This window comes from Dromiciops gliroides, chromosome 3 (genome assembly GCF_019393635.1).
Source record: "Dromiciops gliroides isolate mDroGli1 chromosome 3, mDroGli1.pri, whole genome shotgun sequence".
Taxonomy (NCBI): Eukaryota; Metazoa; Chordata; class Mammalia; order Microbiotheria; family Microbiotheriidae; genus Dromiciops; species Dromiciops gliroides.
The window spans coordinates 9429958-9454118 of record NC_057863.1 but is presented as its reverse complement, the minus strand read 5'-3'; the positions used below and the strand labels follow the sequence as shown (position 1 = coordinate 9454118).

Below are 24161 nucleotides of genomic sequence, written 5' to 3'. Positions count from 1 at the left end.
CTCAGGAAGCTCGGCGGCCAGCCTCCCTGCCTCCAGCGGAGGCCACAGGGTTGCAGCTTCCACGGCCCCCTCCCCCTTCCATGCCCCCTCCCCCCTCCCCCTTTCCGCGGCCCCCCGCTGCTCAGGGGCCGGGTCGGGCAGGGGCACTCTCCTTCTCCAGCCCTTACAAGGACAAATCTGCCAAGGGGAAAGAAAGTCAGGAATTCGGGGCCCTGACGTCAGCCCCCAGCGCTCCGGGCACTCTCAGCCCGGGAGACTGGGGGAGGGGGTGGGGAGGGGATGGGATGGGATGGGATGGGGAGGGGGGGAAGGAAGGAAGGAAGGAGGGGAAAAGGCACCAACCAGCGGCGGCTCCGGCTCTGTTCGCCTGCCGAAGTTTCACTTTTTCGCTGGGGGTTTGCTCCCTAGCCTTGGGTGAGGTTCCCCGGGACTAAATAGCTTTAATAGAGCGGGCGGAGGCCGGCGTGCGCGGCAAGGTAAGGGCAGGCTGGGGCCAGGATGCACGGCCGGGGCACAGGGGCGGAAGGGAGAAAGGGGCACGGCGGCCGGGGCGCCGCGCCCGCCCGCCCGAGCTGGACGTGCCATGGGACGGGGACACGGCCGTGGGCACGGAGGGGGGCCGCCCGGCGAGCGGTGCCCTCCCGAAGGACCGCGGCTCGCGGGGCTGGGGACAATGCCCGGGGGGGGAGGGGGAACCCTGGGTGCCGCCCGGGCACCACCCCCTCCTCCGCTCCCCTCCCCCGCCTCCTCCTCCTCCTCTTCCTCCTCCTCTAACCGCTGCTGCTGCCGTCGCTCGGGCCGCCTCCTCCCGGCGAGGTATTGTTGCCAACCCTACCTCCCCCTTCCCCTCCGGCCTCTCCCCCTCCCCTCCCTTCCCCTCCCTTCCCCTCCCTCGGGCCGCGGCGCCCTCGCCAGCCCCCCTCCTTTGCAGCCCGGGCCGCGGCTGGGCTGCTGGGCAGCGGCGCTAGCGCCTCCCCGGGGTGCCCGTGCCCCGGCCGCGCGGCTCCTGGGGCAAGGCCACCTTCGGCCCTGCCGCCGCACCTTTGCTTCCGAGGCAGCTCCGGGTGGCAGGCGTCTACCTCGGCCCGGGCTCCGGGCCCCGGGGTGTCGGGTGCGGGGAGCAGGATGGCTGCATTCCGGGAAGTTCACTTCAGGGCCTGCCGGCTCCTGGGAGGGCAAGCTGGGGAACTCAGGGGCCCCTCCTTGCTCCCCCAAGGCGCCCTCCGGGGGTGGCTGCGATCTGGGGTCCTTAGTGGGCGGGGCAGCTCCTGGGCCCAGGCTTTCTCCAGGGGCAGGAGCTCACCTTTTCTGAGCTGGCTGGGTCGGTCCCTTGGGGCAGGACCCAGCCCATGCCGAAGGGCAACAAGGCCTCCCACAGCGGCCTGGTCCTGTTCTCCAGCCTCCCCAAAAGTTCGAGGGGGGGGTTGCATGGTGGACCTGGGTTCCAATCCATACCCTACAGCAGTAGGCAACCCCGTGTGTCCTTGGTCTAGGGTCATTTCCTCTCAATTCCAGTCCTTGTCTGTAAAATGCAGGGGCCGTGGAAGCTGCAGTTATCCGGGACTGCTTCAGCCTAGATCATTTATAAAGGATCTTCTCCGGCCAAAAGAAAGTCTAAGATTTGCTACCAGCTCCTCTGTTCCTAGAACTCTCTCTCTAGGGATTCCGTGTTAAGATCCGTCCTAGAACATCACTTAGACTTCCTCTTGCCCTCCCTCCTGTTATCCTTTTTCCTCTGCTTGTTCTATTCCCCTCAATAAAGCTAATTCACACTAAGGTGTTAGTGACTCCATGTGTCATCTACTTCTTGACATTTGCCCTTTAATGTTGGCTGATGAGTCTTGGCTACATTTAGCCCAGAGAAGTGACTTGTGATGGTTTTACTCCAGGAATCCTCAACCAAACCGTTTGGGTAACCACCACCTCACTTTAGGATTCATTCAGTGCATTGCTATGTTCCCCATGACAACCCCCGCCCCTTTCTCTGCACTTAGGCAGCCTCTTGGGGTCAGAGGTCAACAACAGACTTGAAGTCACCTAGTTTGGGGCTTCAGCCATTCTCATGGGACACCTACCATTTACTGTAGGTACTATAGATAGAGAAAATGGCTTCCAGCTTTCTGGGAGCCTACCATCTAGTATTATTATCTGAGCCTTATTGGCAGTGTAGTTCAGAAAGAAACATTCTAGGGACAAGTCATTGTCTACCTCTTAATTTTTGACCTGCAAGTTTCTTTAGCTTGGGCCTGGTGGCTACAGTGACCACTGAATAGAAGTATGGGGTGGGGGGAGGGTTGGGGGGAGCTATTTCCCTCTGGAATCTAGAACATTCATGATTTGTATCCATAGGGGAGGGACCCTATTCACTTTGGATTCTAGAATATTCATGAATGCATGCAAGTATACTCTCCCTTCACCCTGGTCTATCCATAAGTACTTGGCTTTGGTTAGGTATGTAGGTAAGATCCTTCATCCTTACCAAGGGCTCCCAGCTGCTAGGGGTCTGAAAACCCAAAGTCCATCACTGAGACCATCCTTAATCAATCAGAATGTATTAAGTGTCTGCTCTGATGGGAGCTGGGAAAACCAGGACAGAAGTGAAGCAGTCCCTGCCTGATGTCTCCAAACTCACAGTCTGGCTAGGAGACATCTGGGGCCGGCCACGTAAAAGATCTGAAAAATGCCTCCAAGCCTGGAGCTTGTGATCTTGTTGTGGCACATCCCTTTTGTGGTCTGCTGAAGCTTATGGACTCCTCAGAATAATACTTTTCTATGGGTAAAATAAAATAGGTAGGACTACAAAGGAAACCAGTTTTTTAAAATGGGAAGGTCACAGAACACAGGTTGCTGACCCCTTCTAGAGGTGATCTGGGGAGAAGGCAGAAGAAGCTGAAGATGGGATGAGTGGAAGTTCATTTGTAGAAGGTGGTGCTCGAGGTAGTGTGCGTGAAGCCGATCTGACAGACCTTTAGAACGCGTGCACGAGAGATTGTAGGACAAAGCTTTAAATACCAACTGGAGAAGCTGATTTTTGATATCCTAGGGGTAATAGGGAGCCACTGATATTTATTCAGAAGCTGGCTTAGCTATTGAGAGATTGGCATCACCTCCACAGTGATGAAGAATCAGAAAAACTCCAGTGGAAAATTGAGAGTATCAATATTAGGATTAACTTTTACATAACCAGCATAGTACTGTCCCTTATTAAATGTGCTCCATGCTAGGCACATGGGAAACACATAAAAAAATGCCAGTCCCTATCCTCAAGAAGTTTATTGTGGTGGGTAGGGGCAGGGAAAGTATTTATAAGCTGAGAGTTTGGGGGCTGAGGCAAGACTGATTTCCAGAATCTTTGGGGCTAGCTCCAGAGAAAAGATACATAGGTTTAAAACCATTTAGCAACAACGTAACACCACCAACCTGAATGTTACAAGAAAACTACTAAGTGTTGGAGCCTGGGCATTGGGGTGAGTGGGCAGCCAGAGTGCCAGGCTTGGAGGTAGGATTTGAATTAGGCCTTGAATGATGAGTAGAATTCCCAAGGTGGAGGGGAGAAGGGGCATCCCAGACTGAGGAATATCCTGGCCAAGGATTGGGATTAGACAGATGCTGGGTGGGCTGAAGGTAGGGTGAGGAGACCCAGCTGGTCAGTGCAGAGAATCCCAGGAGCAAAGCTCTGAGCAATGAGGTTGAAAAGGTATGAGGAGTCCAGAAGACTGGCCTTCATCTTGCAGGCAATGGGGAACCTTAGGAGGTGTTTGAGCCCTGAAGGGAACAGATGAACAGATGGAAATTGTAATTCGGGACCACTGGCCGGGCAGCACCCTCACAGGATGACGGGGGTGGGGAGCAATGGGAGGCTGCAAACTCCAGAGGCTGTTGCAGTAGTCCAGTGTAGGGTGAAAGGGGTTGAGGGAGGGTGGAATCAGTAGCCAGTGACCTGGCCAATCCATTAATCATTTATATTTAGCATTGGCACACAGTGTCTGCTTTTTGTGGGAGGCTTCACTTTCTAATTATGTTTTGCTGAAGCTAAGAGCAATGTTCTTTTCCATTCCCTTAGCAAATGGAACTGAAGAAAGGGATCCAATAACTTATCATGATGTACACTAATAATAGTTATAAGAATGAGAATTTGGAGCCCTTTCCAGTGGACCACGTCCTGCTCTTCCTGCAGCCAGCCAGCCCACCTGCCTGCTTAACCTTGGGGCGGTTATTTCTTCTCTTTGGGCCTCAGTTTCCCTATGCGTAAAACACTTGTCTTGAGACCAGATGGTCTTATACAAGTGGTCCTTCCACCATGAGGCAGAGATGGTGCGAGTGCAATTGCTAGTCGAGGCTAGTGGGGCACAGAGAGGCAAAGGGACTTGCTAGGCCATGGCTACTGGACCAATACAAGGTGGAATGAGCACTCAGACCAGGTGGATTCTGATCTCAATCATTCAGTCCTTCCCCACAGCTGACTTAACCTTTGGCCAGGTAGATGCTATTACACCCTAGGAATCCAAAGCTGATTAGCCTCTCCCTTCCTCCTGTGGCCATCTGCCATCTCATCTGATTCCTCCCAGGGATGGAGAGAGAAACAAACCCCTGAGGCCTTCACTTCTGGCTCAAGACTTCCCACTGCTTTGGCAGAGGGCACCCAAAGGGTTCAGGTCCCCCCCCCTCCTCCCGCCCTTTCTCTTGACTTTGGGTGGAGACCAGTGGGGCAGGGCCTGGAGGCTGCCCAGCCTCTGCTCTGACCATGTGACTTTTCTTTGATGGCCTCCTGCCTCCCTCTTCCTTTCCCAAAGGACTAACACAACAGAGGGGATCCCCAGGTATTTCTAGTTGTCTTCTTCAGGAGCCTGTTTCCTATTGGTGGTGGGGAGATCTGGGGTCTGGCAGAGTAGGAGGCTTATACTTTGCCTGCCCCCGAGGGGCTCTGTGGGGGCAGAGGAAAGGGGGGGATGAGGAGAGCTATGGGACTGGAGACCACCAGTCTGGGAGCAGGCTTCCTGGCAGCCACTTCAGGGGCCATCTCCCACTCCTTCCCTTCCCTTCCCCCAGATAAACTGCTCTAGTTGCACCTTGTAGTGGTCCTACAATTAATTTTCTTTTAAAAATTTATTTCTTTAAACTTAAATACAAAATGAGAAAAGAAAAGAAAAAAAGAGCACAGCCAAACGTGAGAGGACTTAATGTAATGCTTTTCTTATGAACCAAAACGTTATTGTTGCTCATTTCTCCTGACATCATTGACATTCCATATGACTTCATCACTCCCCTCTCCCCAGCATACACAAGCTTCCCTTATAACAAAGAAATGCGTTATGAAGCCAAACAAACCAGTGCATTGGCTACGCCTGGCAATGAATGCCTCGTTCCACTCCCATAGACCACCACCTGTGTGCCAGGAAGAGGGAAGTATGCTTTGCCCATTGGTGCCTCAGAACCAGGCCTTCTCCCTGTGGTGGGTCCCTTTCTGAGGTCATTCAGTCTTCTCTTTCTGATCCTTTTGTAAAGGATTCTCTTCGTTCTGCTATCTCCCTTCCTCTTCAGCCACTTCCTGCCTTCTTTCTGGCTCCTGCAAAACTCCCATTACTGATATTGGCCCATTCCCCCTCCCACTCAGAGCCTTTGCCTTGACTGATCCCACGCCCAGGGACCTTCTCCGTCCTCACCTCTGATTCTTTTCTGTTTTTTCAAACTTAATAGTATTTTTTTCCAGTTACATGTAAAGATAGTTTTCATCATTTGTTTTTATAAGATTTTGAGGTCCAAATTTTTCTCCCTTCCTTCCCTCCCCCTCCCCAAGACAGAAAGCAATCGGATGTAGGTTATATACAAGACCCTTCTTGTCCCTCCTGGCTGAAGTTTGATGTTTGAGGCATCTCTGAGAAGCCTTGCTTGGCTCCCGGAATCATTAGCATTTGGTCCCTCCTCCAATTGTCTGGTCTTTGCTTCTGTGGGTGGACTTTGTGCTCTCTGGACACCCCCCCCCCAGCTCCAGTAGGATGTCTGCTCCTTGGAGGGGTGGGGGGTCTGTTGGGTCATTGGGCAGGGCGCAGCTCCTGTCCCTGGGTTCCTTTGTAAATGGTCTTCAGCAAAGGAGCTGCATGGAGTCTGTGAATGGCCTCACCCAATAAAATCCCACATCTGCCAAGGCTTGGTTAAAATCAAATGTGACATACTTCCTATGTCAAAGTGAGCACCGCTGCATATTTAATGGGGCTGTGGAACCAGGTCAGGTTGGGAGTCGAGGACCTGGGATGGAATGGGGGCTGGGCCAAGTCTCTTCCTCCCCTCACCCCCCAGGCCTCAGCTCTCTAGGGAGAGGGCTGGAGTCAAGGATCTCTGAGAGTCCCTTCAGCCCAGAACGTCTCATCCTAGGACATTGCCCTCATCTTGGAAGGCCTAGTACTGACCTGCCGTCTTCATGAAGGGTTCCTCCCATGGCCACTGTCAGTGGACTTGCTCTGTTCTTTATGTACTGCCGTGGCACACGGGGGATGCCACTGACTGCCACTGAGCCAGCTTTTAATCTCTGGGAAGGCAGGTAGAGAGGGGACAACCAGCTCCTTGCCCGGGCCATACATGACCAGGGTGAGAAACCCCTCTTAGACTTCTGACAGCCCTTGGGCTTTGCCCCTTCCTCCAGGAGTCCCAATGTCCAAGCTCAGCCCCTCAGTTCAGCCACTGACCCTCACTCAAGACCTGGCCAGGGTCAGTTTGAAGTTTCTCAGAAGTCCTAAGAGGAGAGTGAGCTCTGCCTTTAGACTCTTGAATGGTGGCTGGTGAGCATGAATTCAAGAATGTTTGTGAGCTCACTACCTTGTTGGAGTGCATGGCCGCCCTTATTTTTTAAGATGGTAACAGGGCTCCCCCTCTCCTGAAATTCTGTTGTTAGGTTTCAACAGGCTGTGGAACACTCAGTCAGTCAACAAGCATTTGGTCAGTATGCATTGTGTGTCAGGCCCTGTGTTAAGCCCTGAAGATACAAAGAAAGGCAAAGGTAATTCCTGCCTCCAAAAAGCACACAGTCTAATAGGGCAGACAGCGTGTGATCTTGTACAAAGGAGATAGATGCAAGTATATGCCATCCCAGAGGTTGGGGTTTCATATTGAGGTGACCTCCCAAGACCTCTGGAAGGAGGTGTGATTTAAACTGAGTTTTGAAGAAAGCTGGGGAGGCCAGGAAGGAGCCAGAGCTAAGGAAGCCAAGCGTAGGGGACAACCAATACAAAGACGTGGAGGTGGGAGATCTCAGAAATGAAGGACATACCTGGCACATGGTCGTATATAATGTCTCCTATTCTTTGTCGGCCAGTTTCTCTCGATCATACAGTACTCGGTGGGATGTGTAATGCCTGGGAAGGCAGGAAGGCGCCACCTGAAAAGGGTTTAAAAACCAGCGAGAATGTTTTCTATGTGATCCCGATGTTCACGGAGAACCCCTGACACTTGTTGAATAGGGAAGTGGCCTGAAGGTTGGCCAATGCAGTTGTTTGAGGTACTGCATCAATAAGGAGGGAGGCTTGCTAGCGTGAGAAGGACAGTGAAAAGTCCTGGAGGTGAGAGGTGGGAGGTTACACATGAGGAACAGCAATACCCCCCAGTTTGGCGGAGCATGGAAGTGGGATGGGCTGTGAAAGGGATTGGAATGTCAAACCAAGAAGATCATGGCTGACTCCAGAAGCATTGGGGAGCTGGAGGTCACTGAGGAGGGGGTGTCAGGAAGGTTGGTCAGGACCATGAAGCAATTTCAGTTGCAGCATCTCCTGAACTCCCTCCTCTGAGGGGCCTCGGGCTCTGTCTGGCCTGAGCAAGGGGCACTCGCTGACGGCATCTCTGAAATAGAAAAGAGACAAGAGCAGATGATATCCTCTCTTGGGAAAGGGTCGCACTTGACTGCCTTTTCAATCTCGTTCTTATTCTTCAATCCCTTTCAAAGGCCCCATCCTTCCCCTTCTAATTTCTTTGCCAGCCTTAGGGTTGGAATTCGGGTTAGGCCATCAGCTAGAACCACTAGCTTTCCCCAAGGGAAAGGGCTGCTTTGAGAGGTGAGGGGGGGTCTCAGCAGAGGCTTCTTGTTGAGGTGGAGGTTGGACTAGCTGACCATGGGCATCCCTGGGGACTCTGACACTATAACTTGACATAAGGTCTGGGCCCCAGGAATATGTCAGCTGAGGCTTTGCTTGAGAGCTACCCGAGAATAGAATGTCAGTCTCATAGGACCATGGGTTTAGACATGGAAAGGGCCTTAGTGGGAGTTGATCCAAACCCCGGTTTTACAGCTGAGGAAACTGAGGCCCACAGGAAGAAGACTAAAAGTTGGACCGCCTTGCCTAACTCTTGCTGCAGGGAGTCTGTGGGCTCTGGGACAATACAGATTCCAATATTCTCTCCGTTGGCTCAGACGGACACCCGTGCAGGCCTTCTTATCCTGTGCTGGGTTACAGGCATTAAGAAGGGTGGGCTGAGATCTCGTCTCTGCCACTGACCAGTTGTACAGCCTTGGCAAAGTCCCTTCACTGTCCATACTTCAGTGTTCTCCCTGGTAAAAAGAGGCGGGGGGGGGGGGGGAAGAGAAGTTAGCTGCTAAGGTCCCTCCAACTCTACACCCACCACCCCTCAGAAGATGGTAGTCCAGGAGCTCAGGAGAGGGGCCTTTCTCTCCCTCTCCTGCCACTCACAATTCCCGTTTGTCCCCAGCACCAGAGCTTGCTGACTTGCCTGCTGTCTGCGTGCTGACTCCGTGGTCTCTCTTGTGCTTCCTGCAGGGTTTGAGGGACCAATCTCCTTTTAAAAGCTGCACTCTGTAGCTCCATTACAGGGCGATCCCTTTCTACCAGCACATCACCATCCATCCCTTTGGTGCTGGGATGCTCCTTTGCTTACTCTTCAAACTTATAAGCATCTGCAGGTCGTCAGCCACAGATGACATTTTACCGTCATCCTCTCTCTCTTTTTAAATCAATTTTATTTCCTAAGGAACAAAAACATCTAATTTCTCTCCCTCATTTGAAAAAAAGAAAAGAAAAGAAAAGAAAAAACATTCATAACAAATAAATAATTTTAACAGTTTTAACAATTTAACTTAATAAACAAGTAAAATTAATTCCAACATTGGCCATGTTTATATGTGAAACTATAGTATATGTATGTAAATGGGTACATGCACACATATATCTGTATGGATGAATGTGTGTATGTCTCATTCTGCCCCATGAGTCCATCACCTCTCTGCCAGGAGGAGCCGCAATCATTTCCCTAGTGAGACAGGTCAGAGTGCAAAGAGAAGCTAAAGGCAGATCCCTGGGATGGCCCTGATCCAGAGACAGGACCAAGCTACTCTTAAGTCTTAGCCTGGCACTCATGGTTTGTTTAGTGTCCTGTCTGGGACACAGACACAGGTGATCACGGAGGAGGATGCCTCAGCTGCCTTCCTGTAACAAAGGAGCTCACCTTATTAAAGGTGGACTTGGCGTTAAGGCTTGATCATGTAGGCTAAATATTCAGATGCTTGGGAAATAGATGGTCTCTCCCTCTGCCCACTTGCTCACAGGGCTTTGGGAGTCACTTCGGGAAAGCAAAGTTGAGGAAAATGGGTGGGGTTGGAGAGAGGAAGGGTGGGAGGAGAAGAGAGAGTAGGAGAGGGGGAGAGAGACAGAGGAAGAAAGGAGAGAGAGACAGACAGACAGACACAGAAAAACAGAGACAAACAGAGACAGAGACAGAGGTGGGAGAAGAAAAATTGAGAGGGAGAGGAAAGAGAGAAGAGAGGGAGAGAGAGAGAAGGCAGACATAGAGAGAGGAGAGAGCCAGAGAAGAGAGACAAGAGACAGAAAGATTTGTGCCTCACTCAGGAGTTCTCTCTTTTGCCACTATCTGACCTTTTCCTCCTGAGTTCTATGCATGTTCATGTACAGAATTTCCATCAGGGGCTCCGGAAGCTCTGTAGCCCCCACTTTGCCACTAAATCACATAATTTCAGAGTTGGAAGGGATCTCCTGGCCAGCTAGCCCAACTCCTATACAAAAGGAATCAAAAGTGATTATCTAGGCTCTGGTTGAAGACTTCCAAGGAGGGGGACACTTTGGGACAGGTCTCCTTGTTGGGAAGTGTTGCTCAAACTGCTTCTTTACATCTTCCCTGCTCTGTCCCTGGTGCTGTTCTTCTCTCCTGGTAAAATATCTCCAGTTCCTTCACTTGGTCCCCATATATCATGTCCTTCATCCCCTTGTCCTCCTCTAAACACTCTCCAGCTTTTCAATTTCTTTTTCTTCATGACACTCAAAGATGAACACAACACTCCCAGTGAGATCTGACTGAACACAGACCCTTCCTGTTCCAGGGAGTGCTGCATCCTCTTAATGCTGCCCAAGATACTGTTTCCTTTTTTGGATTCCATTTCGCACTGATGACTCACTGAGCAGGAGTCCACAGCCCCTGCCCCCAGATCTTTTCCATTACTTCTGTCTATCCTTGTCCCCTCTTAGAAACCAGGAACTTGCTTTTCCCTATGAATGTACTTAGCCATGAATATACCCCAGCTGAAGTTGCTTCTGGCAAGGGGGGCGGGGCATCGCAGAGTGGATAGAGCATTGTATGGGGTGGGGGGACCAGGAAGCTTGGTTGTGAATGTAAACATATTCCCTAAACTCTCTGTTCCATGATGCCCCTCTTTAAAAAATGGGGACAGTAATAGCATCCTACCTGTCCTTCAGGCTTCCTGTGGAGAAAACCAAAGGATCACATGAACATCATTGATTATTTGCATCCAGTTTCTCCAGGGATCTGGGCTCTTGGTGGGACTGCCACCCTCCATCATCTTCACAGCCACTGCTCCTTTGTGACCTGGGAGATGGGCTTGGAGAGGAGCTGTGATCTTGTCCAATTCCACTGAACAAGCATTCACCAAGCACCCACTATGCACTAGGCAGAGTGACTCTAGGCAAGGCCCTCACCTTTGCTCAGTGGCCCAGATAACTGTCTGAAATGATACATTATAGAGAAGGGGACAGTCTCTGGTGGGAGAGAGTTTCTTTATTGGGGGAAAAAAGGTGGAGGAAGGGAGGAGAGGATGTGCAAGGCTCTGAGCCAAGCTGTGGGGGAGTAAGCAATCAAGCAGTCAGTCAACAAGCATTTATTAAGTGCCTACTGTTTCATATCCACTGACGGATACAGAGATGAGGGGGAGGCAGATTCTGTTGAAATAGCTTCCCTTCTAGGAGGGGGAACCACTATGCAGATAGACGCATGCTCACTTGGTCATTTAAAGGAGAAATCACTGAGCTGGGAGAAGTGTCAAAGGCAGGATTTGAAGCCAGGTCCTGTGACCCTTAAGCAAGTATTTTTTTTTTCCTGCTGGCTTTCTTGCCTATGTCTTCTTACTCAGAATCTGGGCCATTTTCTGGTTATAATGTGATGTGCTGTGAATAGGAAGAAACTCATTGTAGGCTCCATTCATTCTCTTCTGAGGAAGAGAGTCTGAATACAGACTGGAATTATAGTATGATGGGAGGAATCCATGAGAGCTGGAGGTCTAAGAACATCTTTTGTTATCCATAATTCCTCACTGATTCAGACACTCACCCCCACTCTCGCCCCAAAGTGTCTGAGGACTCTGAGCAAATTCCTTGGCTGAGCGTAGGCAGAAGCTCACCTTTGCCAGGTCCCTGAGCCCAGGGTTTACTTTAGTAATTGAAAGAGGCAAATGGAATCTTTGAGGACAGTTGTCTTTAGGTAAGAGGACAAATTGTTTTCCAGGCTGCTGGTAGCACATCGTTATATGCCTTCATCAGACCGATCACAAAGGGACCATGGTCAGGTCTGTGAGTTTGTTGTTGGGGTGCTCTCTTCAGTGCTTCAGACCCCAACCTGTTTAGGCCTGGTATCCCATGTCCTTCTTCCCCAAGTCCTTCCATCAACCCATCATGGCAGAGGTGTGAGTGGAGGTCAAGAGGGGCAACAAGTGCCCTGGGAGTCATTTGGCATGGCATGGATATCAATGGATCTCACAGGCCATCCATGGGTTTGCTCTTACTTTCCCTCTGGGACCACCTCATCTTTTGTTTCCCATTGTACATTTTCCCAGGACTAGCTTTCACTCTTTATGGTCAGTCCTTTTGTTGTAATATGTTGTAACCTGTTCCCACTCACAATGCACCTTACCATCAGCCTTTGGGAACTCTGGCTTATGACATCCTACATCTCAGGAGCTGGCAATAGACAATCAGTAGAAGAAGGTCAGTGAGAAAGAAAAGAAAGAAAGAAAGAAAGAAAGAAAGAAAGAAAGAAAGAAAGAAAGAAAGAAAGGAAGGAAGGAAGGAAGGAAGGAAGGAAGGAAGGAAGGAAGGAAGGAAGGAAGGAAGGAAGGAAGGAAGGAAGGAAGGAAGGAAGGAAGGAAGGAAGGAAGGAAGGAAGGATGGGAGGATGGGAGGAAGGAAGAAAGAAAGAGAGAAAGAAGACAGGTTTTTGTTTCAGAAACAATAAAAAAAACAGTAATACTTAGGGATTTGTCATGTTGGGTCTAGTTGAATCTCTAAGCTGTATGTTAGCCAGTAGCTTATGGCACTACAGATAAATGAAATCGACACAAATACATTTCTTTAAAAGTCATCCTTAATTCAGACTGTTCTCTAATGCAGACTATCCTTACAATATTTTCTATACAAGTCCTTTCCTCAGCTCACCAGCAGCTGATGCCCTCCTCCACACCAACTTTGGTTTTTACTTTATATTTATGTTGTATTTTATATGTGATTATTTGGGTAAATCCTGGTGGTGCCAAAAGAATTTCAGCTCTTTGTGGACAGGAAACGTTTCCTCTTTTGTCTTGGTTTAGTCCAGTGCCTGGCACATGGACAATAAAGATTTTTTGATTGGTTTCCTGTATTTCAGCCAAAAAACATAGCATAGATATATGTATACATTTGTGTATGTGTGTATGTATATACAAAACATACACATACACATATACATGTCTTTATGCAGAGGAAACTCATTTATGAATGCAAATATGTATGTGTATATATATATATGTGTATACAAACACACACACACACACATATATATATATATATCTTTATTTGTTAATAACTTTAAACTACTTGATTCTGGACCAAATTCTATGCTGAGCACCTCTTTAAGCAAGTTTCTTGCTGCCCACCCCCATGCAGTACCTTATTTCTACAGGGACTCTCTGACTTCTCTGCCCTTAGACAGTGCTCATGGAAGTGGCTGCCTAATCAACTGGTGCAGTGCTTGTTCTTTGTCTCTGCAAACACAGGGAGGGAGCTGCTGAAATATCACCTCCCGGCCAACCCCGCCCCTCCCCATCCATGGGTCAGAATGAAATGCAGAATATAGATATTGGGCTCGGATGTTAGGCTGAGGAGTTGATTGATTTCTGGTGCCTCACTCGGCTTCCTTGTTGGCTCGATAAGAGAGATGGTGAATCTCCCAACAGCCGTATATAAAACCCAGTGCATTAAGCAAGCTAATCTCCATCAGCTCCTATTCATCTAGTGCCTTCCTGGGTTAACAGAATGGAAAATTGTGTCTGCAAGACAGGCTGTCCCTAGAAAACAATGGAGGTGATTCCTAATTTTGCTGTTGCTGTTGTTCTTTTAGCCTCCACCGAAACGTTTCTTAGTGACAAATGCTTGTTTTTCAATCAAAGACAAATTCAGGGGACTTTTTTTTTTCCTGAGAACGTTTGCCAGTGTTTCCAATGCTCTTCGAGATTGGAGATGCCATGGAAGTTAGCAAAAGGTGGGGAGGGACATAACAAATGCCCTGAATAAATAATGCCACACTGGGAAGTGGGGAGAATGGATTCTGCTATCTTGGCATAGGTACCCAATAGTCAATAGACTTTTTTTTTTTTTAGTGAGGCAGTTGGTGTTAAGTGACTTGCCCAGGGTCACACAGCTAGTGAGTGTCTGAGTGTCTGAGGCCGAATCTGAACTCAGGTACTCCTGACTCCAGGGCCGGTGCTCTATCCACTTTACCATCTAGCTGCCCTGTCAATAGACTTTTGACAGACAGGTGGCAGATATAGTCAGGAAGACTTGGAATCCAATGCCATGTCCAACATTTCCTAGTCTGCCCCTTAGCAGCAGTGTGACCGTGGGCAAGCTGTGGCACCTTAACCTCAGTTTCTTCATCTGTACAATGGGAATGATGATCCCTCAATTATTTGCTCAAAGGGAAAATGGGAGTAATGAGACCAGATAATCACAGTAGCAGACCTCCAGTTGCAAACTCATACACAAAGGGAATCTCCATGACAACATGCCCCAGTGAGGGTGTGCCCACCACTTCCCAGGGCAGTTCCTATGACTTTGGGGGCAGTTCTGATTCGTAGGAACTTCTTTCTGACCTCCAGTCCAAAATGGCCTCTCTGAACTTCTACCCATTTCTCCTGGTTCTGTCTGGGGCCAAACAGAACCAGCCGCATCCCTTTTTTCTCTTACAGCCTTTGCACATCTGCAGATGGCCATGAGGCTCCCCTGAGTTTGCTTCTCTAGGCTAGACGCCCCCAGATCCCTCTGCCTGTCCTCATGCCTGCCGAGGGTGGTACCTCAGTCTCCTCATCTTTGAAATGAGTATAATGAGACCCCAGCACTCATTTCACAGGGTTGTTGTGAGGCTTGCAAAGGCACCATTAAGAGGACAGCTATTATTCTCATAATATCATTATTGATAATAATAATAGCAACTGTCTCTTGTTAAAGGCAGGCTTTGATCAATGAGCATTGTCTCCCTTGACTTTGGGGCTTGGGGCAGCTAGGTGGTGAAGTGGATAGAGCACCGGCCCTGGATTCAGGAGGACCTGAGTTCAGATTTGGCCTCAGATACTTGACACTTACTACTAGCTGTGTGACCCTGGGCAAGTCACTTAATCATCATTGCCCCCATAAACAAAACAAACAAACAAACAAAAAGAACAGGACTTTGGGGTTTGGCAGGGTCTATTCTAAGCACCAATTGGAGGTCAAGCCTGCCTGCCCATCCCAGCTCCTCCTCAGGACAGATTGCTGCTGAGTCATGGCCTTTCACTTCCTGTCTGCTTCATTCCCCAACAACTCCCACAAACCCTACAGTCCATTCACCACTGTTATTGGCACGTTTTCAGCCAAGCTGGGGAGCCGAGGTTGGAGAGGTTTTGCTATGGAAGGGAAGCCTCCATTTTTGTTTAACAAGGCACTGATCAGAAGGTAATAAAGCCTCAGCTGATATGCCCAAATGTCTTATCCAAGGATCCTCCAACTTGTTTAAAATCAGTTAGCAGCACCCTGGCCCTCACTGGCTGGGTGAGATTTAATAGAACTCCAGTTAAACATTTATTGCTTATTTAATTCAAAATTAACTTAATCACCACAGTTGGTAACAACCACTGAGTATTTAATTAACATTCAGCAAACTACCTTATTAAGTCTAAATTGGATCCAGGCTGGTCTTGTTTATCCCTTTTGGTTTGCAAACACTGCTTTCTTCACCTCCCACCCCAAGAGGTCTTGGGTGTTGCCACCAAAGACTGCTGGGTGCAGCTCAGGGGTCTTCTGATCCCTGTTCCTTTGTCCTCCAGACACCTAGAGAAGAGGTAGGGGTGGCTGACTGGTGCAGCTGTGATTGCGACTTGACTGCCAGGCATTCGTAGCCTGTGGCTGCTGTGTGCCTAGTGGGGTCCGGGTGGTCTGCTCTAAAGCGTTTGGTGAATAGTCTTGGTAGTTGTCCCCTTTGTTGGGGGTCGTGGGGAGGGCGGTGGTTACCTTCCTTTTGAGGACCGGTGATCAGGGTGGACCATTGCAGGTTTTCTCCTCCACCCAACACAGCATTGGCAGGTGAGGAAGAGCCTTGGGTCTGGCTGGCTTGTGGGACCTTCGCATGGATGGTTCAGTTTTACACAGTTCTCCTTATTCCCCACCCCCTTCCTCCCTTCTCTGAACTGCAGTGATACTGCCCTCCCCCCCTCACCCCTCCCTTTCCTTCCAGAAGACGTTCCATCTCCAGAATCCGGGCATTCTCACTGGTAGTCAGTCCCATACATGGAACTCTCTTCTTCCTCATCTCTGCCTCCTAGTTTCCTTTGGGTCCTAAATCCCACCTCCTACAAAAGCCTTTCTGAATCCGCCTTAATCTTACTGCCTTCTCAGTTGTTGTTGAGTCAGTTTTTAGTCATGTTGGGCTCTTTGGGGGGTTTTCTTGGCACAGATACTGGAGGGGTTGGCCATTTCCTTCTGTGGCTCATTTTACTGATGAAGAAACTGAAGCAAACAGTTAAATGACTTGCCCGGGGCCATATAGCTAGGAAGTATCTGAGACCAGATTTGAACTCAAGAAGATGAATCTTCCCAAGTCTCTCTTGATTATTTCCACTGTATCCTGTGTATCTCTTCTTTGAATATCATTGTCTCTCTAATGGGCTCCTGAGCTCCTTGGGGGCAGGGGGCTGAGCTTGCCCTCTCTTTGCATCTGAAGCACTTAGCTCCATTCCTGGCACATAGTAGGTGCTTCATAAATGCTCAGGCTTCTGTCTTGGGCGTCATCTTCATTAGGCTTTTCTCTTGATACCATCCTTTCTGTCACACTCTTCAAACATTTAATAATTCAAAACAAAACAAAAACTTACATTTACTATGGCTTAAGGTCTCTAGTGGCCTTGAATTGTTCAAGTTAACAGAGTTTATTAAACAACTGTGTGCAAGGCATTAGGAGTGGGGCAGTGTCAGTAAGATTATGCCCATCTTAGAGATAAGGAAACTGAGGCCCAAGGTTATGCAGCTAGTTAAGTGATTTGAACCCAGGACCCCTGGACTCCGTGTTTTGTGACACACTGCCTCTGGTTATTGATCACATCAACTTTTGGTATCAACTGAGAGCCAGGCCATTTCAAGCAAACAAGAAAAATGCCCATATTTAGCCTATCTTTTCAACTGAGATTTGACTGAAAGGTTTCAAGGGCCAGTGGATTGGTTATTTTTGGAGGGAAGGGTGGGTGATTGCTTATTATATCTCATATTGAATTAACATTAAGTGCATGGATTACCCTGAATTGTCTGTCTAGACAATTTCTCTGCTGGTCATTGTTGGCATTTGACCCTCTTGTGTGGTTCCAACTCTCTTCTGATCACTCAGCTCCCTTTTCATGATGTAGCAGGGGATGGAGGGCTGGCCATGGATTCAGGAAGACTTGGGTTCAAATCCCGACTCTTCCACTTATTAGTTCTGTGCCACTGAGTGCATCACTTACCTTAGTTTCCTGGACAATGAGGAAGATGAACTCCAAGGTTTCTTGATAGTTTCGAGGTACTCTTGGACTCACGGGATTTCAAAGCTGGTGAGGATCCACCCTTAGCCCAACACCTCATTTTGTAGAGGAAGAGACTGAGACTCCTAGGAGGGAGGCAAGGCAGGAAGAAGCTCATCCTATGGTACCTACTGTGCGCTAGCTACCCTCTATGAATATCATCTCATTGGCTGGATAGCTGGTCACTCGCAGAGCTGGCACGTCCCTGGTCCCCACGCAGGGCTCTTTTACCTGTCACTGCTTTGACTCTATAGGCTTCCAACTTTTATTTATGAGTAGTGACAAAAGCGGGCCCAATTCCAGGGTTACATCATAGACTTCTAGGTTCACACTGAGCAGTTCTTCACCTTGAGGAGAATGACCAGAGTCGAAGTTCTTGGTCACCTTGCTTCACAGATGTCCAGAGTAGGCTCCATACTGTCCTTCTCCCTTCGAGGGATGGTGATGCCAAGGAATTTCATTTTGGCAGAAGGAAACTCAACAGTGTAGCCTGGATGCCGTGTCACCCTCCCAATCCTAAGGGGACAGTGGCATCATGTAAGGCCAGAAAAGGGTCTAGCATGGCATTCAGTCTGACAGGGAAGGAAGACACTTGTTAAGGGCTTGGTGTGTGCCTAGCATTGTGCTAAAGTATCAAGGACCTCCAAAAGCCCATTTTAATGGGGAAGAGGAGGAGGAGGAGGAGATTGGGTTTGGGGAGAGAGCCATACCCAGCAAAAAACCCTGATCCAAAGGGTCCAGAGGCCTTTGCCAGATATTCCACATTCTGAAGTAAGACCAACCATCCCATGGAAATGTCAGCTAGAAGAAGAGGTGACAAGGGGAACAAGGGAAAGCAAACCCCAAGGCCTCCGAGAAGGGCTCTGACATTTCGTTCACCTTCACTGAGGACTTGGAGAAGTGACTCCAATCATCTTCTGAGGGCTTGTGTTTCCCGTACTCAGGTTAAAAATAAGTCCAACCTTTCCTTGCTGTCAGCTTGTCCTTTGGATATTGGGTGCCTGCCTCTGGACGTGTGCCTGTCCGGCTTCAACACCTCGCTCCCCGACATGCCCAGTTACTTTCAAGCCTTCACGGGGGAGAAGATGGATTTCTGGGTTGGATGATGCATCCTTAAAATAAAAATGATTCTCAGTATCAACGGAGCAGATTTCTTGGGTTATTTTTCCAGTCAGGAGAGCAGAGACATTTTTCCATTGACACTCTTTCCTTTGGGTCACTTGCAGGGCTTTTGGCTAGGATCAGAGTACAGCCTGTGGCCATCCAGCCTTCGAGGGTCCAGCTTATACCTGAGGACGGGGGCTCAGATTGTTGTCCCAACTTGAGGTCATCTTACTTGTTATCTTCCCTTGGCCCATTGGCCCACAGCTGCCTGAAGCCACGGGTTTTATTCCCAGATCCTCTCTTGGACCTTTTTTTTTTCCTTGTGAAATTCTAGCCTTCTCTAGTACTCATTTGTTTCCTCCATTATATTTTCTAAACTCTATCCATCTGGGTGGGTACACATGGCTTCTCCTTCCACTATTCTTATTTTTCTGTCATGCTGGACTCTTCATCACCGCGTTTGGAGTTTTCTTGGCAAAGATGCTGGAGTGGTTTGCAAACAGTGAAGTGACTTGCCCAGGGTCACACAGCCAGTATCTGGGCTAGATTGGAGCTCAGGTCCCGTTGACTTCAGGCCCGGCACTCTATCCACTGAGGCACCTGGTGCTGTTGCTTCTACTATCCTTTCGGTTTAAAAAGCCTGTTTGCTTAAAGTTATATGACTGGGGCAGATGCATTCTTACCAACCGTCCTTAGGTATAATCCTCCTCTGACTGCATTTTAAGTTAACCTCCCCTTTGAGGCAGTGTGGTTCAGTGGAATGGGAGCAGGACTTAAAACCTGGGTTCAAATCTCACCTTTGTCCCTCAATAACAAACTTCTGGACAAGTCACTTAAGCTTCCAGGGAACTCATTTTCTCCTCCTGTCAAATAAGAGGGTTGGAATGTGCCGATCTTGGCTCTCATCAAATCCCATTCTTATTTCAACACCATCTTCCTAAGGAGCTGGGTCACTTTTCTAAATCTGCTTGCTTTCCAGTGGCAGTGGGGAAAGATGTGCCATCTCTGTTCTCATTCTCTCTGGTGTCTTGCCCAAGGCCTTATGACTTAAAAGCCAACAACCCCGCATAGGAACAAACCCCGGTGGCGGTCTATTGCCAAAGGAGTGCCCGGGAGGTGTACTAGGTCTTCGGGGTCCTCTTTAACTCCCCCTTCAAACTCCTCATTTACCAGTGTTCTCAGCTTGTTCGGCTTGAGGGCCAATGCCAGGTGTCTCTCAACGCTTTCTGCGGCCTGGTCTTTCAGGTGTTTGTACCTCCTCTTGCCCCTCCTCTCTGAAAGGAAGTCCCTGGGGTGCTAATAGAAGGTGTTTGGGGAAGAGTTGTTCTGGTCAGTGAAGAGCTAGGGGTGGCCTTTGCAATGGAGAGCCTGGCGAGACCGATTGAAAAAATAAACAGAAATCTCAGGGTGTCAATTCTGTTGGGAAGGGATTAAAAGTAGGAAAGCGATGTGCCCAGACCTGGGTGTCTTTCTCCCAGAAATCCCTGCATGGGAGGATGTAGGGTTTGACCTTTGTGGGCCCCAAACCCTACAAGTGGGGGATAAAGGACACCTGGACCCTCTTCCTGCCTATTTCACTTTCTCTCATCAGTCCTCCTGTAATTTGCCATTCTTGGGTAAAATGACTGCGTGGTTACCTGGGTCATTCTGGGGGCGTGGCCATAGGGTGTGTATGATGGATAAAGAGCTGACCTTGGTATCTGGGGAAAGTTCAAACCCTACCTCAGGGAGTGGGTGTGTGACCACAAGCAAGTTTATGAGCCTTAGTTTCTTAATCAGTAATAAGGCTTCAAAGCCTTATTGTGAGAATCTAATGAGATAATGTTCTTTTCCGTCTGGCCCAATTTCATCTAATGTATGGAAAGTCCCTTCCCTAATTCAGTTTGCCGGCTACTTATTGTCTGGGCTCGTTGAGCTCCAGAGGCGTGAGTGCCTTGCCCCAGGTCCCTGCGGTAGGAAGTGGCAGATCCAGGATTCCAGTTCAGGTGTGCTGAGGCCCCAGATCCAAGCCAAAGGATGAGAGAGGTAGGTTTATCATTGGTGGCTTTACCTTAATGGGAGAATGAATGTTCAGATGCTCTGTCCCTTTGACTAAGGAGTCCAGAAATTGGGCCTGAAAACTAACAGAGGAAAGGGACTGGGGTGGGTGGGGGAGAAAAGAAAGCATTTTTGTTCCTTGGACACCATATGCCCGGCAGGGATGGAGCAAGGCCTGGAAAGTCTGCTGAGCGAGAAGGCCTGTTTTTGTCTTAGTGGCTTTTATCATACAATGTATTCTGTTGTCGTCTGACTTTCACACAAACTGGATCCCAAAACTCCTTACAGAAATTAAAAATACAAACCCGTGGGCAGGATGTGTTTTATAAATTACAGACAACAGTAGTGTAAAGACACTGGTCTATGGAATAAATTAGAGCCTACAACCAGGCACTGATAAGAAAGAGATGGAGAGTCAGTTGGCAGAGAGAGTCCCCTCCAAAGGAGATGGTGCCTGATGAGGGAGATGGGCGATGAGACAGAGAGGTGCTGTCCTGGGGAAGTGGCCCAAGAGGCCAGCGGCTGCTGACTTCAACACCTTAGCCCAGGGTTTCCCAAACCTTTTCCACTCATGACCCCTTTTTACCCAAGAAATTTTTACCTGACCTTAGGTACATAAGGTATATAAAATAGGTATAGACAACTTTTTACTGCTGCCAAATTTCACACACACACACACACACACACACACACACACACACACACACACACACCCATGTGGGGGTCTCACCCGACAGTTTAAGAAGCTTTGATTTAGACCCACCCAGAGCAGTGATGTTGTGTGAGACATCAGCAGAAGCCAGCCAGAGCATAGCTCTCATGAGTTTTTCTATTGCTCTAAGATGTAGAGATTCAGGGGCAGCTAGGTGGCACAGTGGATAGAGCGCCGGCCCTGAAGTCAGGAGTACCTGGGTTCAAATCCAGCCACAGACACTTAATACTTACTAGCTGTGTGACCCTGGGCAAGTCACTTAACCCCAACTGCCTCACACACACACACAAAAAAGATGTAGACATTCATTAGGTCTAGAGGTGGAAGGGACCACAGATGGGCCAGCTACCTCCGGAAGTCATACAGGCCTAAGGACCAGAGCTGGGATGGGAAACTAGGTCACACATTCCACTGCCCCACCGCCTCCCGGGACATAACTGCCTCCATCCGGACAGCCCAGTGGAACAGGTCTTAGCCTCTCCATTGCTCAGAGCAAGAATGTGGGGCTCAGAGAGGTTGAGTGATTCTATCAGTGTCACCCAGCTAGCTCTGAGATTCAAATCCAGGTCTCCTGACCCTGAGGCCCAGATGCTTTTTCTATTACGCTCACTGCCTTCTGAGAACTAAGGAGCTGAGAAAGAACACAGTGAAGTTGCTTTGGGATGAGTTTTAAAACTCTTAATTAGATTCCATCCTCTCCCATTTTCTTCTCTTTAACATATTTATTCATCACATGTTTACATATGTGCTTGTTGTCTTCCCCGTTAGAGATTAGTGATCGTTTCATTCTTTGTATTTCTATCCCCAGGGCTTTCCACAGAGTCTGATGCTTGAGAAAGTTTGGTGATTCTTCTCATCTCTAAGTCTCTATTTTTCTGGCGTCTCACATGAGCGAGCTTCTTTCTTCTAGGGCCGAGATAGACACATTTCTGCTCATCAGAAAACTGCCCAACAAATGCTGGCTGTCGAGGTGTTAGGTGTAAGTGGATGGGATTCATCTTTATCCATTCTGTGCTTCCTATCTTCACGGTCCTGTCTCTGTATGATACAAAAACCATAAGATCATTGGGCTTCCAGGGACTCAGCAGACCACTATCCAACTCCCTGCCCACTGCAGGAGACCCCTCTCCAACTTTCCCACCTGCTTGGGCATGACCCATTGTTGAGAAGTTCTAATTCTAAGGAAGTTCTTCTATTGATGTGAATTTTTTCTCATTGTTTTTTCCGCTGCATTCTGGAGCAGCCTGGAATAAATATACCTTTTGTTCCCCATGGGTGCCCTTCAGATAGCCAAAGACTGCTGCCCTTTCCCTCTCCCACTTTTCTTTAGGGCCAAATATATGGGACCTGACATAATGTGGATCCAAAGCCCCATGCAAGCCCCATTGTTTCCTGTGGGATGCTTCTAAACTCGCCCTTCCGATCCCTCCTTTAGGTCATGGCATCCAGACAGGCGTCCTGAAGGACTGTTCTGGGACCTTCCTCTCTTCTCCCTCTGTCCTATTTCACTTGGTGATCTCCTCAGCTCCCATGGATTTCATGATCCTCTTTATTGATGATTTTCAAGTGTACCTTTCTGGCCCATTCTCTCTGCCGACCTCCAATCTTTTATCTCCAACTGCCCCTTCAGACATCTGGACGTGACAGTAGACATCTTAAACTCAGTATGTCCACAACAGAACTGATTCTCTTTTCCCCTAAACCCTCCTCCCATACAGTCCCTGTTACTGTAGAGATCTCTCAGGCTCACAATCTAGGAGGCAACCTGGTCTCCTCACTATCTCTCACCCCCAACGTCCAAGTAACTGCCGAGGTCTGCAGATTTCACCTCTACAACCTCGCTTGAATATGCCCCCTTTTCTCCATACGCTCCCCCACTGGTGCGGGCCCCCTGATTGTTATGCCAGTGGCTGGGAGGCTCTGCCTGCCTCAGGTCTCTCCCCGCTCCAAGCCATCCTCCCATTCAGCCACTAAAAAAGCAGGTCCCACATGTCATAAACCCCAGTGGCTTCCCATTGCCTCCAGGAACCAACACCAAATAGCCCCCTCCCCCCTTTCCTCCTTGTGTATGCACTGTTCCATCCAATGCTGCTGGCCTGATGACTCTGCCTGGAATGAGACCCTCCCTCTCTGTCTGCCCCTCCCCCATCCCCGGAGTACTCTCTCCTCTGCTCCAACTACTGAGCTCCCTGGCTTCCCTTAAGTGCCAACCACCGTCTTTCATTAGCTCTAAATTCTTAAACAACTTCCTGGAAAGGACTCCTCCCTTGAGGTAATTTGGGCAAAGGGACCTTGATAACTTGATCTACCTCGACCAAAATTAGGGTACTGATCTACCTGAGTAGTAACTTCTTCCTCAATGTGCCACTAAGGAGGCAGTCCTAGAGGGACTGAGTAGTTTAGGAACAAGATTCTCAAAGACTGATTATTATTCTAGATTGATGAAAGAAATGTTCTCTCTCTCTCTCTCTCTCTCTCTCTCTTTCTCTCTCTCTCTCTCTCTCTCTCTCCCTTCCTTCCTCTCCCTCTCCCTTTCCCTCTCCCTTTCCCTCTCCCTCTCCCTCTCTCCCCCTCTCCCCTTCCCTCCCTCCCTCCCTCCCTCTCTCCCCCTCTCCCCTTCCCTCCCTCCCTCCCTCCCTCTCTCTCTCCCTCCCTCCCTCCCTCTCTCTCTCTTTCTCCCCTCCCTCCCTCTCTCCCTCTCTCTCTCTCTCTCTCTCTCTCTCTCTCTCTCTCTCTCTCTCTTTCCCGCCCCCTCCCTCTCTCTCTCTCTCTTCCCCTCCCTCCCTCCCCCTCACACACACCCTGAGTTGTGTAGCTTGGTGATGATGTTGTGTCATTACAACCACCACCATCATCATCGTCATGAAGCCTTTAGATGTTACTTCACAATGCCTTGTTGGGGGAAGAGCCCTTCTGGGCCAAGAAGGGGACTCTACTAGTTTGGACCACTCTCAAGCAGAACAATATTTGGATAAGTTTTAAAATTATTAGAATGGGGGGCAGCTAGAT

At 49.1% G+C, this 24161-nt stretch overlaps 1 protein-coding gene across 1 annotated transcript in view; it reads left to right on the top strand.

Annotated features, from left to right (window-relative positions):
* Positions 1-320: 320 nt before the first annotated feature.
* LOC122745349 (LIM domain containing preferred translocation partner in lipoma) overlaps positions 321-24161 on the top strand; it is a 684962-nt gene continuing 661121 nt past the window's right edge. Inside the window, exon 1 of the mRNA XM_043990587.1 lies at positions 321-476. The gene's annotated coding sequence lies outside the window, so the exon portion shown is untranslated. The remainder of the gene's footprint in view (positions 477-24161) is intronic.